The sequence below is a fragment of the Hyperolius riggenbachi genome, chromosome 9, assembly GCF_040937935.1.
Source record: "Hyperolius riggenbachi isolate aHypRig1 chromosome 9, aHypRig1.pri, whole genome shotgun sequence".
Lineage (NCBI taxonomy): Eukaryota > Metazoa > Chordata > Amphibia > Anura > Hyperoliidae > Hyperolius > Hyperolius riggenbachi.
In genome coordinates, this window is record NC_090654.1 from 161,200,771 (window position 1) to 161,217,631 (window position 16,861).

A 16,861-nucleotide genomic window follows, 5' to 3' on the forward strand; every position below is an offset into this window, starting at 1 on the left:
ATACAGTGGTCTCATACAGCCTGATTCACAAAGCGGTGATAACTCAGTTATCACGCCTAAAAGACTTTAGGCATGATAACCTTTGCACCGCTGAGATAGCACCGCTTTGTGCTGATTATCGTGCACAAAGTCCCGCGCGCAAAGTTTTGCGCATGCAAACGCGCACGCGCGCGCGCAAAGTCCAATAGGGCTTAATTGGACTTTGCGAGTTTCTTCTTATCTTGCCTAAACTGAGTTTAGGTGTGATAAAGGACTTTTCACTGGCGTGCAAACACTTTGCACCGCTTTGTGAATCAGGCCCATATACTTAAAATATGTGTTGGGTGACTAAAACTCTTGCATGCATATGATAACTGTTGAGGAGCATTATGAGAATACACATCTTATGAGTAAGCCAGGACATTGGATGTAAATATTAATGGAGCTTGTTTTTCTGTATTATCTGTATAATCTTATAACATTTTTCCTAGTTCTTATTAAGTACTGCCAGTATTACATGCAGTAATGGAAACTAGTAGAATTTTGACTAATTACTATTACTCATCTAACATTAGAGTAAGGGTCTGAGTTGCAGGTTTGATTACACATAGTAAATTACAATAACTATGCAAAGGCAATCATTTACTGACAAACCATCTGATTTAAGTATGTAATAATTATGCTTGCAAAGGCCATATTTTGATTGATTTTTAAGTTATTATACTATGGAAATATTCAGTACACTCAGCACTTTTTGTTAAAATTGTTGCCTTTCACATGTGTCATCCCTTGTTCTCTTTAAACTCACCTGTGCATTATTTTTTCATATTTTTTTTGAATTTGCTTGTTGGTTTAAGGATCAGTCTGTATAAATATAAAAAAACAGAGTTTGTAAGTAATGTATAGTGATTATTCCTTCTACTTTTTTTTGTCAGGCTTTGTGCCATTGATTTGTCTTTTGTTCTGCTACTTTATCCTTTTAAGCAGGAAAATGTTATACTTGACATATGTTGATGTTATGTTCTTTTACTGATGTAACTGTTCTGTTATTTTTTTGTAGTTTGTTCTTAGAGACTAGAGACTAGGGATGCTCAGTAAGATACAAATAATAAATAATGGCAAGCTGGTGACAAATTATGCACACATTCGTGCAGCTTGAAATGGACCAATCAAATTCTGCCAAGGTAGAATTTAATGTGTCGCTTTTCAAGATGCACACATTTGCATGTCAAATTTGCATAACCCTACATTAACTAACTATAACTACATTAATTATTTTCATCTCATTCACCATAACCATTAGAGACTATACATGGTTTTTGGTAACACAATTTGCATTAATGAAAAAACATAGAAAACACTGCAATGCAAAAGAGTTTTCAGCATTAAACACAATAACAGGGTACTATATGAAGATTTAAAGAAGAAACAAAAAAACCCATAAATTCCAAATCACATGGGCCATAAACTGCAGGGAAGGTAATGGGCATCATGAGTCCCTGAGAGGAATAGATCCTGCAAGAACATGAAAAATCTCAAAGTTTGAATCATTGCCTTATGGGCTAGTACTCATAACCATTTTGTATATCATTTATTCAAAAAGCTTAGACTGAGTAGGGGTTTTGAAACTGATAACAAGGAAGATATACCATCAATAACTGTGGAAAGTTTACCTTATAATGTCTCACAAGGTTATTACAATTGGCCTGCCTATGAAGAGTTAAAGAGCATGCCCTACTAAATTCAGATAGAATTTACCAGATGAGCAGCTATGGTTTAGCATACGCTATTATACCACAAACATAGTAGAGGTAATATATATATCGTGGTGGCATAAAGTAATGCACGCTCGCCTTGCAGCACTCCCCGGTTTGAATGCCAGCCAGGGCATCATCTGTAAGGAGTTTGAATGTTCTCCCCGTGTTTGCATGGGTTTCCTCTAGACACTCCAGTTTCCTCCCACATGCCAAAAACATACATATAAATTAACTAGCTGATGGCCCGGCGTTGCCCGGGTATGTATTTGGCTGTGTTGGCTCCACCCACTTTTTCTAACCCTAACACACAATCAACGACCAAGTTTGTACGCATCAATAATTTGTATTTTCCCATTGAAATTTAACAAATCAGATTGGTGGTTTGTGACTCCACCCCTCTCCAGCATTTGAACCCCAGTCACCCAATGACCAACTGTAACAGGTTTGAGGCATCTGCTATTAACAGTGTAAAAATGGCAGCATTTTAAATTTTCTCCTTTAAAATCAACAGGTGAATTGTGATTGGCTATTATAGGCTCTACCCACGTCCCTGATTATTAATCTCAGTCACACAGTGACCATCTGGGCAAAGTTTGAGAACCCTGCCATTAACAGTGTAAGAAGGGCTGCAGTTTATATGTTCCCAATGAAATTTGGCTGTTTGTGGCTTCACCCCCTTTTGTACCCCAGTGACCCAATGACCAACTGTGCCAAGTTTTTTAGGCTCCACCCACTTTTCTAAGTTTGTGATCTTTCGGGTTCTTGGCATCAAATTGTGTGAATGGAAGCAGTTTACCCAGCAAAGAAATCTGATTGGTTGTTTGTGGCTCCACCCCTTTAGTGATTGTGAAACCCAGTCACTTAATGATCGACTGTAGCAGGTTTGAGGCCTCTGCTGCCATAACAGTGTAAAAATGGCAGTAGTTTCAATATTTCCCTTGAAAATCAATAGGTGAATTTAGATTTGCTGTTGTAGGCTCCACCTACTTTTCTGAATATTAATCCAAGTCACCCAGTGACCAACTGTGTCAAGTTTGTGAACCCTACCATTAACAGTGTAAGAATGGCTGCAGTTTATATTTTCCCATGTAAAAAGTTAGTTGTTTTTGGCTCTGCCCACTGTTTCTAATCTTAATATACAGTCACTCAATGACCAAGTTTATGAGCTTTGGGGTCCTTGGCATCAATAAGTTGCATTTTTCCATTGAAATTAAACAAATCTGATTGGCTGTTTGTAGCCTGACCCCTTCTCAGAATTTGAACCCCAGTCTCCGAGTGACTGACTGTACCAAATTCGAGGCCTCTGCCATCAAGAGTGTAAGAATGATAGCAATGTAAATATTCCCCTTGAAAATCAATAGATGCATTTTGATTGGCTGTTGTAGGCTCCACCCACTTTCCTGATTATTAATCCCAGTCATCCAGTGACCAACTGTGTCAAGTTTGAGAACCCTGCCAATAACATAATGGCTGGAATCAATCTAACAAATCTGATTGGTTGTTTGTGGCTCCACCCCTTTAGTGATTTTGAAACCCAGTCACTTAATGATCGACCGTAGCAGGTTTGAGGCCTCAGCCATAACAGTGTAAAAATGGCAGTAGTTTCAATATTCCCCTTGAAAATCAATAGGTGAATTTTGATTTGCTGTTGTAGGCTCCACCTACTTTTCTGAATATTAATCCAAGTCACCCAGTGACCAACTGTGTCAAGTTTGAGAACCCTGCCAATAACATAATGGCTGGAATCAATCTAACAAATTTGATTGGTTGTTTGTGGCTCCACCCCTTTAGTGATTTTGAAACTCAGTCACTTAAAGAGTAACTGTTAGGCGTGAATTTAAAAAATAGTTTTCTATATCCCTCTTTAATCAAGCCTAAAAACATGCTAAAAAGGCACTGGCACATTAAAAAAGCATTCACATTTTTACATTAATATAATTTACAAATCATTGCCTCCCAGCTCCTAATTCGTACGAAGAGCCGCAGCAGTAAATGCTGGGCGGCTTTTGTTTTCCTCTTCTCCTCCCTGTGCCTCCCCTTCATTTCATATTCCTCCCCTTTATGTAGTAGTGCAGCCTGATTGGCTGCTCTCTCTGCCCCTCACGTTTCCCCAGCCACGCCTCTGCACCGCTCTGATTGGCAATACAGAGATGTCACCAACGTCATCTGTAGTTGCCAGAGGACTGGTACAAGACTGTTTGCGGAGGCTAATGCGGAACGTTAGTAGGGATCAGCTGATGAGGCTACAGCCAGCTCTCCCCCTCCTTCCTGCTTTTGATGCTCAGCTCCCTGTCACAGCCGTCTGCGGAGCTGATTACACTGAAAGACTTCAGTGTGCAGAGGAAATGTCCAGCTCCTCCTCCTCTTCCTCCTCCCTGGCTCGCAGCACGAGTGTAGAAGACAAACACAGACACTCAGAGCTGCAGCTGTCACAGGAGATGCTGCTAGTATTGGAGAGGTGCTGACACTGCCGTGTTTGTATGGAATGGATGTAGTGTGTGCATATATGTATGGCATTTGTGTGATGTGATGTGTATGTATAGAGTGTGTGTATACAAAGCATGTGTGTATGTATTTAGTGTGTGTGTGTATATGTATATAGTGTGTGTATATGTATATAGTGTGTGTATATGTATATAGTGTGTGTATATGTATATAGTGTGTGTATATGTATATAGTGTGTGTGTGTATATGTATATAGTGTGTGTGTGTGTGTATATGTATATAGTGTGTGTGTATATGTATATAGTGTGTGTGTATATGTATATAGTGTGTGTGTGTGTATATGTATATAGTGTGTGTATACGTATATAGTGTGGGTGTGTGTATATGTATATAGTGTGTGTGTGTGTATATGTATAGTGTGTGTGTGTGTATATGTATAGTGTGTGTGTGTGTGTGTGTGTGTGTGTGTGTGTGTGTGTGTAGAGCATGTATGTATATAGAGTATATGTGTATGTATGTATATAGTGTGTGTGTGTGTGTGTGTGTGTGCGCGCGCGTGTGTATATATAGAGCGTGTATGTATATAGAGTATGTGTGTGTATATATGTATACAGAGCATCTGTGTGTATGTATATAGTGTGTGTGTGTGTGATGTGATCTGCGTGTGTATATACAGAGCATGTGTGTGTGTGTGTATGCTGTACGTATATAGAGTATGTATGTATGTATGTACATAAAGTATGTGTGTATGTTTGTATACAGAGCATGTATGTACAGGCTCAGACAGGCCCGGCGGGAGTTCGGGTTTTTGCCCAGTAGGACTCTTGCCCCAGGGGGGGGGGCCCAGTGCTAAAAAGGAGGGGGGCACAGCTCAGGAAAGGGGGGAAAGTGGCACAGAGCAGCGGGGAGGGGGAAGCCCCCCTCCCTCACCTAGGGCCCCCCTTCCGCGCTCCCCCCTCCAGAATTGCAGCCAGCGGCAGCAGCAGGGAATGGCTTACAGAGAGCTATATACCTGCGTGCTGCTGGGTCTGGTCTTCTGCACTGACACTGTCCAATCACGCTCTCATTGTACTTCCTGTGAGAGCGTGATTGGACTTGGCAGTGCAGAAGACCAGACCAGCAGCGGCACGCAGAGCTCTCTGACTCTTGGTGAGTGATTCCCGCTCGCTGCTGGCTGATATTTTGGAGAGGGGGCATGGAAGGGGGGCTCCAGGTGAGGGAGGGGGGGGTTGCTTCCGCCCCTCCCCACCGCTCTTTGCCCACTGCCCCCCCCCCCTTCCAGGCAGGGGGCATCTATAAACCTGCCTACCTAACTGGGGACACATATAGACCTGGCTACATATACTGCATTTTGTGGAGAAATCTGCTGACAATCTGATTGCATTTTGTGGGTAAATCTGCCGACAATCTGATTGCATTTTGTGGGGAAATCTGCCGACAATCGGATTGCATTTTGTGGGGAAATCTGCTGACAATCTGGTTGCATTTTGTGGGGAAATCGTGTGCCGCATGTGGACATCTCCCTGTTGGGGACTTGTCCTCAGAAGTGCTCACAATCTATTCCCTACCATAATCTAATGTCCTACCAAATTTTATATCTATCTATCTATCTATCTATCTATCTCAAAATTTCTAGAGTACACGTGTATTGTTTTTTTTTTTTTTTTTTTTGGTAATAAAATCACATATTTTATTTAAATAATTCTTCACCCCCTCCCCCCCAATCCAGAGCCAATCAGAGCTAATCACCTCTCATAGGCATCAGCCTACAAGAGGGATTTTCTTGTGGCACACTCAAAGGGAACAGCTCAGTGGCAAAGCTGTCCCCTATACAGAACAGGGCTGTACTTGTAAATAAACTATTTTTTTTTCTTTTATGTGTAACCGCCTGCCTCCTGCGACTGCGGCTGGCACTCAGGCTGATCTCAAAACTCTGCTCCATCATTCGGCGTAATTTCCTCCCCCATGACTTGATGCCAATCGTCATTAGGCGGTCCTGGGGGAGCCACCTTCCGATTGCCCCTCTCCATAGGACAGTACATGCAGCCTCCTGCCTCTCCCCCTCTCCATAGGACAGTACATGCAGCCTCCTGCCTCTCCCCCTCTCCATAGGACAGTACATGCAGCCTCCTGCCTCGCCTCCGCTCGACATAGGACAGTACATGCAGCCTCCTGCCTCTCCTCCCCTCTCCATAGGACAGTATATGCAGCCTCCTGCCTCTCCCCCTCTCCATAGGACAGTACATGCAGCCTCCTGCCTCTCCTCCCCTCTCCATAGGACAGTACATGCAGCCTCCTGCCTCTCCCCCTCTCCATAGGACAGTACATGCAGCCTCCTGCCTCTCCTCCCCTCTCCATAGGAAAGTACATGCAGCCTCCTGCCTCTCCCCCTCTCCATAGGACAGTACATGCAGCCTCCTGCCTCGCCTCCGCTCGACATAGGACAGTACATGCAGCCTCCTGCCTCTCCTCCCCTCTCCATAGGACAGTACATGCAGCCTCCTGCCTCTCCCCCTCTCCATAGGACAGTACATGCAGCCTCCTGCCTCGCCTCCGCTCGACATAGGACAGTACATGCAGCCTCCTGCTTCTCCTCCCCTCTCCATAGGACAGTACATGCAGCCTTCTGCCTCCTCCCCTCTCCATAGCACAGTACATGCAGCCTCCTGCCTCTCCTCCCCTCTCCATAGGACAGTACATGCACCCTCCTGCCTCTCTTCCCCTCTCCATAGGACAGTACATGCAGCCTCCTGCCTCTCCCCCTCTCCATAGGAAAGTACATGCACCCTCCTGCCTCTCTTCCCCTCTCCATAGGACAGTACATTCAGCCTCCTGCCTCTCCTCTCCATAGTACAGTACATGCAGCCTCCTGCCTCTCCATAGGACAGTACATTCAGCCTCCTGTCTCTCCTCCCCTCTCCATAGGACAGTACATGCAGCCTCCTGCCTCTCCTCCCCTTTCCATAGCACAGTACATGCAGCCTCCTGCCTCTCCTTCCCTCTCCATAGGACAGTACATGCAGCCTCCTGCCTCTCCTCTCCATAGGACAGTACATGCACCCTCCTGCCTCTCTTCCCCTCTCCATAGGACAGTACATGCAGCCTCCTGCCTCTCCCCCTCTCCATAGGAAAGTACATGCACCCTCCTGCCTCTCTTCCCCTCTCCATAGGACAGTACATGCAGCCTCCTGCCTCGCCTCCGCTCGACATAAGACAGTACATGCAGCCTCCTGCCTCTCCTCCCCTCTCCATAGGACAGTACATGCACCCTCCTGCCTCTCTTCCCCTCTCCATAGGACAGTACATGCACCCTCCTGCCTCTCTTCCCCTCTCCATAGGACAGTACATGCAGCCTCCTGCCTCTCCCCCTCTCCATAGGAAAGTACATGCACCCTCCTGCCTCTCTTCCCCTCTCCATAGGACAGTACATGCAGCCTCCTGCCTCTCCTCCGCTCGACATAGGACAGTACATGGCTAGGTACACACCATACATTTGTCTGGCAGATTTACCTGCTAGTTCGATTATTTTCAATGTGTTCTATCTGAACTAAAAAAAAGTTTTCCAAAGCAATTTTTCTAATGAAATTGTGTTCACTTCTATGAAAAACAAATAGCAAAACCATTGAAAATCAGAACATGTTGGTAATATTCGATCTGGCTGATAAATCTGCCTAATGCTGGACATACACGGCACGTTTATGCGCCGGAATCGAGCCGCTGGCACAATACTGGCGCATCCCCGCGGATCGATTCCCGCTCGTCCCCGTGGGCACTTCCTTATCAGCGATTCGTTTTCTGCATTGTCCGCCCACGGGGATCAAGCTTGGTATCGACCCGCTGCGGTGATCGGACAGGTTGAATATTATCAATCGAGCCATCAGCGGCTCGATTGATAATATAAAATGTGCCGTGTATGCCCAGCATAAGAATTGTGTGGTGTGTAGCTACTAGCTAGCATTTAGAATGCATGGAAGGAGGCTGGCGCAATTATAGTGGTTGACATAGGAGCTATTTTACACAGATACGCCCATGACAAACTGCAACAATATAAGTGTGCAGAGGAGTTGTGACATGACATGTTTGGTCTGTCTATCATTAGCCAGTAACTGATCATGCTGTCATACACCTCTAAAGAGGATTCAGTGTGCATGAAAAGTAACGTGTAACGAAGGATGAAACCAAGTGCAGTCTTTAGGCTATGTCACTGCTGCAAAAAATGTACATGCAGACAGGATTTCAGTAAGTTGAGAAATCACTCATCCTCTTTAGCAGTTTTTGACATCCTGTCCTCAGACATAAACAAGCTCCACAGAGTCGCACATTGATGATGTATGAGGAGCCATACCTTGGTGGGAGTGTCTGAGAGCTGGGAAAAGGGAGTGCTAATGCATACTAAATCAGAAGGAGGAGGGCAAACAGTAAGGGAGGATATGACATCACGATTGGCTTCACACACAGTCATCCTAAAATGGAACCTCCCAGGAATAGAAATCTCTTTATTTACTATATATAACTCGCTGCAAAGCAAACCATGGACAGTGCAATGCATATGTTATGTAAGTACAGCAAGTATTTATCTACTTATATATGTGTTTGTTTTTTCCGGAGACACTATGCCTAACAGCTCCTCTTTAATGATCGACTGTAGCAGGTTTGAGGCCTCTGCCATAACAGTGTAAAAATGGCGGTAGTTTCAATATTCCCCTTGAAAATCAATAGGTGAATTTTGATTTGCTGTTGTAGGCTCCACCTACTTTTCTGAATATTAATCCAAGTCACCCAGTGACCAACTGTGTCAAGTTTGAGAACCCTGCCAATAACATAATGGCTGGAATCAATCTAACAAATTTGATTGGTTGTTTGTGGCTCCACCCCTTTAGTGATTTTGAAACTCAGTCACTTAATGATCGACTGTAGCAGGTTTGAGGCCTCTGCCATAACAGTGTAAAAATGGCAGTAGTTTCAATATTCCCCTTGAAAATCAATAGGTAAATTTTGATTTGCTGTTGTAGGCTCCACCTACTTTTCAGAATATTAATTCAAGTCACCCAGTAACCAACTGTGTCAAGTTTGAGAACCCTACCATTAACAGTGTAAGAATGGCTGCAGTTTATATTTTCCCATGTAAAAAGTTAGTTGTTTTTGGCTCTGCCCACTGTTTCTAACCTTGATATACAGTCACTCAATGACCAAGTTTATGAGCTTTGGGGTAGTTGGCATCAATAAGTTGCATCTTTCCACTGAAATTAAACAAATCTGATTGGCTGTTTGTAGCTCGCCCCCTTCTCAGAATTTAAACCCCAGTCTCCGAGTGACTGACTGTACCAGATTTGAGGCCTCTGCCATTAAGAGTGTAAGAATGACAACAATGTAAATATTCCCCTTGAAAATCAATAGATGCATTTTGATTGGCTGTTGTAGGCTCCACCCACTTTCCTGAATATTAATCCCAGTCTTTCAGTGACCAACTGTGTCAATTTTGAGAACCCTGCCAATAACGTAATGGCTGGAATCAATCTAACAAATCTGATTGGCTGTTTGTGGCTCCACTCCCTTTAGTGAATTTGGACCCTGTCAATGACTGACTGTATCAGGTTTGAGGCCTCTGTCATTAACAGTGTAAGAATGGTAGCAATGTAAATGTTCCCCTTGAAAAATCAAAAGGTGAATTTTGATTGGCTGTTGTAGGCTCCACTCAATGTCTAAAAATTAATCCCAGTCACCCAGTGGCCCACTGTGTCAAGTTTGCAAACCCTACCATTAACAGTGTAAGAATGGTTGCAGTTCATATTCTCCCATGAAAATTTTTTAGTTGTTGGCACCACCCACTTTTTCTAACCTTGACATACATTCACTCAATTACCAAGTTTATGAGCTTTGAGGTGCTTGATATCAATAATTTGCATTATCCCATTGAATGTAAACAAATCTGATTGGCTGTTTGTGGCTCCACCCCCTTTAGTGAATTTGGACCCAAGTCAATGACTGACTGTATCAGGTTTGAGGCCTCTGTCATTAACAGTGTAAGAATGGTAGCAATGTAGATGTTCCCATTGAAAATCAACACGTGTAAGTGCAGATATCCTAAATATACAACATGTTCTCCACCTAACCCAGCATAATTTATGCATGGAAAACCGTTTGCGAACCTACGTGGGCAATAGAAGCCTAGACTACATTACAGAAATAGTATGATTTCAGGACCTAGGGTGGGCCAAGACGGGATAAGATGAATACACTTAACAAAAACATAGGGTTGAACCAAGATCTTGTTTCTCTTTTGTTCTTCTTTTGATAAGATTTAGTTTATGTTTATACCTTTTGTGTATACCTTTTCCCTTTCCTTTCCTTGATATTTCTCTATATAGTACCAGGGGCGTTCCTAGGGTCCTTGGAGATCGGGGGCACCTGTGGGTACTAGGCGGGGGATACATGCGTGCCGCGGCAAAAAAATGGGCATGGTCATGCAGTGAGTGGGCATGGCCATGGGTGGGGCCAAACGTACATGAACTTAGCAGCGGTGTAAGCTGCAGATAACTGGCCTGCCCATCAAAATATTGGATGGAGCCCCCTGTCCCTGTATTTAGATAATTTACAATCAGTATAGGCATAGATCAAAGATGTATATGCACATACAATTTTGATTGGTCAATCGCTGACCAATTTTACCACCCCCATGTAGTAAGTGGGCCAACAGACAATGCATCTGATGAACAGAGCTAAAATTGGCTAATCAAAATTGTATGTGTGTACCAGGCTTTACAGCTAATACTGTACATACTGAAAGTAGCAGGGATCAGCATACAATACAGCTGGTTTAAAATCAGTAAAGGCACAGGTTAACAAACACCTTATACTGTACACACTGGAGGTAGATCAGCACACGGTGCAGGCACTAGACAACAGCTTATACTGTACATACTGTAGGCAGCAGAGATCAGCACACTGCAGCTAGCGCTCTGAAAAATATGAGGGTTACATTGCCGAAAAATGAGTGTGGCCATGGACCAGAACGTGGGTGTGGTCACGGGTGGAGACAAATTTACATGAACTTAGCAATGGTGGGACATTAGATTAGGACAGTGGTGGCGAACCTTTTGGAGGTCAAGTGCCCAAACTGCAACCCAAAAGTCACTTGTCATCGCAAAATGGCAACAGCAATTTAAACTAAATACTGTACAAATGTTTTAACTCATACATGAACATTCTGGAAAATCCAAGTTGAAAATGAACTGTGAAAATAAACAATTTCATCCATCCTACTCCTGAAAAAATGAATTCTTTTTTTTAGAATCCCAGTTTTATTTTCTGTTTTAAAAAGCTAAAAAAGTAGGTTTAACCCCCTTGGCGGTATGCAGTTTCTGAGGCTGCGTCCGCCAGGTGGTTTTTTGCCCCAATTTTTTTTTAAAAACGCTTTAGCTAGCATTTTGCTAGCTAAGCGTAGGTCCAAAGTTGCTTCGGGTCCCCCCATGCCCGCCTCCGGCTATACATACCTTGCCACAATCCCACGAAAAGCGCAGTTTCCCGATCGGCTTCCGGCGTTGCTATGGCAACGATCGGAGATGAAGTCATGACGTCATCAATCCCGATCGCCGTCATCGCGAAGCCTAGAGCCGATTGGGCGGCTTTGCCGGCGTGGGAACACTGGGGGGTGCGTATACCGGAAGTTATTGCGGGCGATCGAGGGGGACCGGAGCAACTTTGTGCATATGCTTAGCTAGCGAAGTGCTAGCTAAAGCGTATGCCACCATTTAAAAAAAACAGTCCTGGGGCCATGTGATCCTCTGCGGCATCTACCCCGTATGTAGTACGGGGTTACCGTCAAGAAGGTTAATGCTATTGTCTCATATGATGATGATTCAGCTTTTCCCATAGTCTCACAGTTAGCAATCATGAGGCCCCCAACATGACAAATTCAGCAATCGTGAGGCCCCCAACAAGACAAATTCAGCAATCATGAGGCCCCCAACAAGACAAATTCAGCAATCTTGAGGCCTTTCAACAAATTATGAAGCTCCCAACAAGACAAATTCAGCAATTATGAGTCCCCCAACAAGACAAATTCAGCAGTCATGAGGCACATAAATAGACAGCATTTTACATAAATAGGCAGAATGCCCCCTTATTATGGTAGACACCTTTCACCTGGCTTCTAAATTCTCCTCTACTGGCTACTGTGACTGGCAATACTGTTTTTGGCTGGATTGGAGATGATGTGTGGGCTGAGAGGCCTGGCAGTGATGCTGTGACCCGGCTGGCGGTGATGCTGTGGCTGGGTTGGCTGGCAGTGTTGCTGTGACCTGGCTGGCGGTAATGCTGGGCTGTGCTTGGCTGGTTGAAGTAAATGCTGGCCTGACTGGTGGTGATGCTGTGGCCTTTTTGACAGTGATTCTGGGCTGATTGGCTGGTGGTGATGCTGGGTAGTGTTGGGCGAACAGTGTTCGCCACTGTTCGGGTTCTGCAGAACATCACCCTGTTCGGGTGATGTTCGAGTTCGGCCGAACACCTGATGGTGTTCGGCCAAACCGTTCGGCCACATGGCCGAACTAAGAGCGCATGGCCGAACGTTCCCCGAACGTTCGGCTAGCGCTGTGATTGGCCGAACGGGTCACGTGGTTCGGACCCGAACGCGCTCTGATTGGCCGAACTGTCACGTGGTTCGGGTAAATAAATACCCGAACCACGTCATATCTCCGCCATTTGTCTGTGGGTTTAGCTTTGGGTAGGCAGGCAGGGTAGTTCGCGCTCCAGCCATGCTAGCCAGGGTCCCCCCAGTCATTGTGTCGCTGCTGGGAATAGTAGTACACCGCTCGCTCAGCCACACTATATAGCATTCTGTTTACTGCCACTCTGTGTACCTCGCTCAGCCACACTATATAGCATTCTGTTTACTGCCACTCTGTGTCTGCTGGGAATAGTAGTACACTGCTCGCTCACCCACACTATATAGCATTCTGTTTACTGCCACTCTGTGTACCTCGCTTAGCCACACTATATAGCATTCTGTTTACTGCCGCTCTGTGTCTGCTGGGAATAGTAGTACACCGCTCGCTCAGCCACACTATATAGCATTGTGTTTACTGCCACTCTGTGTACCTCGCTCAGCCACACTATATAGCATTCTGTTTACTGCCACTCTGTGTCTGCTGGGAATAGTAGTACACCGCTCACCCGCCACTGTATAGCATTGTGCTCTGTGTCGCTGCTGGGAATAGTGGTACACCGCTCACCCGCCACTGTATAGCATTGTGCTCTGTGTCGCTGCTGGGAATAGTGGTACACCGCTCACCCGCCACTGTATAGCATTGTGCTTTGTGTCGCTGCTGGGAATAGTGGTACACCGCTCACCCGCCACTGTATAGCATTGTGCTCTGTGTCGCTGCTGGGAATAGTGGTACACCGCTCAGCCACACTATATAGCATTCTGTTTACTGTTCTGTGTCTGCTGGGAATAGTAGTACACCGCTCGCTCAGCCACACTATATAGCATTCTGTTTACTGCCACTCTGTGTACCTCGCTCAGCCACACTATATAGCATTCTGTTTACTGCCACTCTGTGTCTGCTGGGAATAGTAGTACACCGCTCACCCGCCACTGTATAGCATTGTGCTCTGTGTCGCTGCTGGGAATAGTGGTACACCGCTCACCCGCCACTGTATAGCATTGTGCTCTGTGTCGCTGCTGGGAATAGTGGTACACCGCTCACCCGCCACTGTATAGCATTGTGCTCTGTGTCGCTGCTGGGAATAGTGGTACACCGCTCAGCCACACTATATAGCATTCTGTTTACTGTTCTGTGTCTGCTGGGAATAGTAGTACACCGCTCGCTCAGCCACACTATATAGCATTCTGTTTACTGCCACTCTGTGTACCTCGCTCAGCCACACTATATAGCATTCTGTTTACTGCCACTCTGTGTCTGCTGGGAATAGTAGTACACCGCTCACCCGCCACTGTATAGCATTGTGCTCTGTGTCGCTGCTGGGAATAGTGGTACACCGCTCACCCGCCACTGTATAGCATTGTGCTCTGTGTCGCTGCTGGGAATAGTGGTACACCGCTCAGCCACACTATATAGCATTCTGTTTACTGTTCTGTGTCTGCTGGGAATAGTAGTACACCGCTCGCTCAGCCACACTATATAGCATTCTGTTTACTGCCACTTTGTGTACCTCGCTCAGCCACACTATATAGCATTCTGTTTACTGCCACTCTGTGTCTGCTGGGAATAGTAGTACACCGCTCGCTCAGCCACACTATATAGCATTCTGTTTACTGCCACTCTGTGTCTGCTGGGAACAGTAGTGCACCGCTCGCTCAGCCACACTATATAGCATTCTGTTTACTGCCACTCTGTGTACCTCGCTCAGCCACAGTATATAGCATTGTGTTTACTGCCACTTTGTGTCTGCTGGGAATAGTAGTACACCGCTCGCTCAGCCACACTATATAGCATTGTGTTTACTGCCACTCTGTGTCTGCTGGGAACAGTAGTACACCGCTCACCCGCCACTGTATAGCACTGTGCTCTTTGTCGCTGCTGGGAATAGTGGTACACCGCTCACCCGCCACTGTATAGCATTGTGCTCTGTGTCGCTGCTGGGAATAGTGGTACACCGCTCACCCACCACTGTATAGCATTTCTGTACTGCCACTGTACTGCTGCCAGTCAGCGTGTACTTTAAGGATAAGTGAAATTAGGAAGAAATCCGGTGAAAGAGGGAGGGGCAAAGAGGTGTTTCCCCTGACGGTTCACGTACAGGCCACAGGGGAGCACCCAAGAAAACCTACTCAATACCGCCCATGTTGTCCAGGACAACAACCCTCACAAATCCAAAAGAACAGGACCAGATAATTACTTGGATGACCTCTCAAGCGTCCAGCAGTGGGTTAAGCAGCACCAGCACATCACGCACGAGGTCCGAGTCCTCAGCCAGTTACAAGGAGCCAGTGGGCACAAAGCTGACACAACCGGCAGCGACACCACGCACACAACTGCCAGATAACCAGTCCGATGAATTACCTCAGTACACAATGGGGTATTCGCAGGAGCTATTCCCAGCCCAACAAACTTCCACCTTTCAAAGGTCAATGGAGGAACAGCCAGAAATGTTGTGCCCGGATTCACAACCATTAACTGTGGGAAATGCACCGCGCACTGAAATACAAGGCGAGTCCGAGGAGGACTCGGAAACCCAAATCCCAGAGCAAGTTGGGCAGGAGGGGTTGCAATTGCAGGAGGTCGGCCGACAAGATCTGGAAGACGACGTTGGAGTGAGCTGCGAAGAGGTTGTTCTGGGGAGCTCTACTCCACGGCGGCGGCCCCCCACAATGACATATGACGAGTTTAAGGAGATGGAAGAGGAGGGTATGGACAATGTGGAAAGAGACCCAGATTTTGTTTGTGAACGAGAACATCGCCGTCGTAGCAGCAGCACAGATGAGTCTGTTGAAGAACCCACTGCTGCACGAGTTCGCCTTGTGCCACAAGGTAGTAGTGTTGGGCGAACATCTAGATGTTCGGGTTCGGGCCGAACAGGCCGAACATGGCCGCGATGTTCGGGTGTTCGACCCGAACTCCGAACATAATGGAAGTCAATGGGGACCCGAACTTTTGTGGTTTGTAAAGCCTCCTTACATGCTACATACCCCAAATTTGCAGGGTATGTGCACCTTGGGAGTGGGTACAAGAGGAAAAAAAAATTAGCAAAAAGAGCTTATAGTTTTTGAGAAAATCGATTTTAAAGTTTCAAAGGGAAAACTGTCTTTTAAATGCGGGAAATGTCTGTTTTCTTTGCACAGGTAACATGTTTTTTGTCGGCATGCAGTCATAAATGTAATACATATAAGAGGTTCCAGGAAAAGGGACCGGTAACGCTAACCCAGCAGCAGCACACGTGATGGAACAGGAGGAGGGTGGCGCAGGAGGAGAAGAAGGCCACGCTTTGTGAGACACAACAACCCCGGCCTTGCATGAGGGCAAGAAGCGTGCGGATAGCAGGCTTTGTACCGCCATGCAGTCATAAATGTAATAAAGATAAGTGGTTCAATAAACAGGGACCACGCGGCAACGCTAACCCAGCAGCAGCAGACGTGATGGAACAGGAGCAGGCGCAGGAGGAGAAGGCCACGCTTTGTGAGACACAACAACCCAGGCCTTGCATGAGGGCAAGAAGCGTGCGGATAGCAGGCTTTGTACGGCCATGCAGTCATAAATGTAATAAAGATAAGTGGTTCAATAAACAGGGACCACGCGGCAACGCTAACCCAGCAGCAGCAGACGTGATGGAACAGGAGGAGGCGCAGGAGGAGAAGGCCACGCTTTGTGAGACACAACAACCCAGGCCTTGCATGAGGGCAAGAAGCGTGCGGATAGCATGCTTTGTACCGCCATGCAGTCATAAATGTAATAAAGATAAGTGGTTCAATAAACAGGGACCACGCGGCAACGCTAACCCAGCAGCAGCAGACGTGATGGAACAGGAGCAGGCGCAGGAGGAGAAGGCCACGCTTTGTGAGACACAACAACCCAGGCCTTGCATGTGGACAAAAAGCGTGCGGATATAGCAGCAATGCTTTTTGCCGCCATGCAGTCATAAATGTAATACAGATGAGAGGTTCAATAAACAGGGCCCGGAAACGCAACACCATCCCAGATGTTCATTGGTCATGTTACTTG

General features: G+C 45.9%; 1 protein-coding gene across 2 annotated transcripts in view; it reads left to right on the forward strand.

The window, feature by feature from the left end:
* Positions 1–16,861, forward strand: part of LOC137532767 (sodium- and chloride-dependent GABA transporter 1) — a 388,606-nt gene that overhangs the window by 149,762 nt on the left and 221,983 nt on the right. The gene's annotated exons all lie outside the window — the stretch shown is intronic.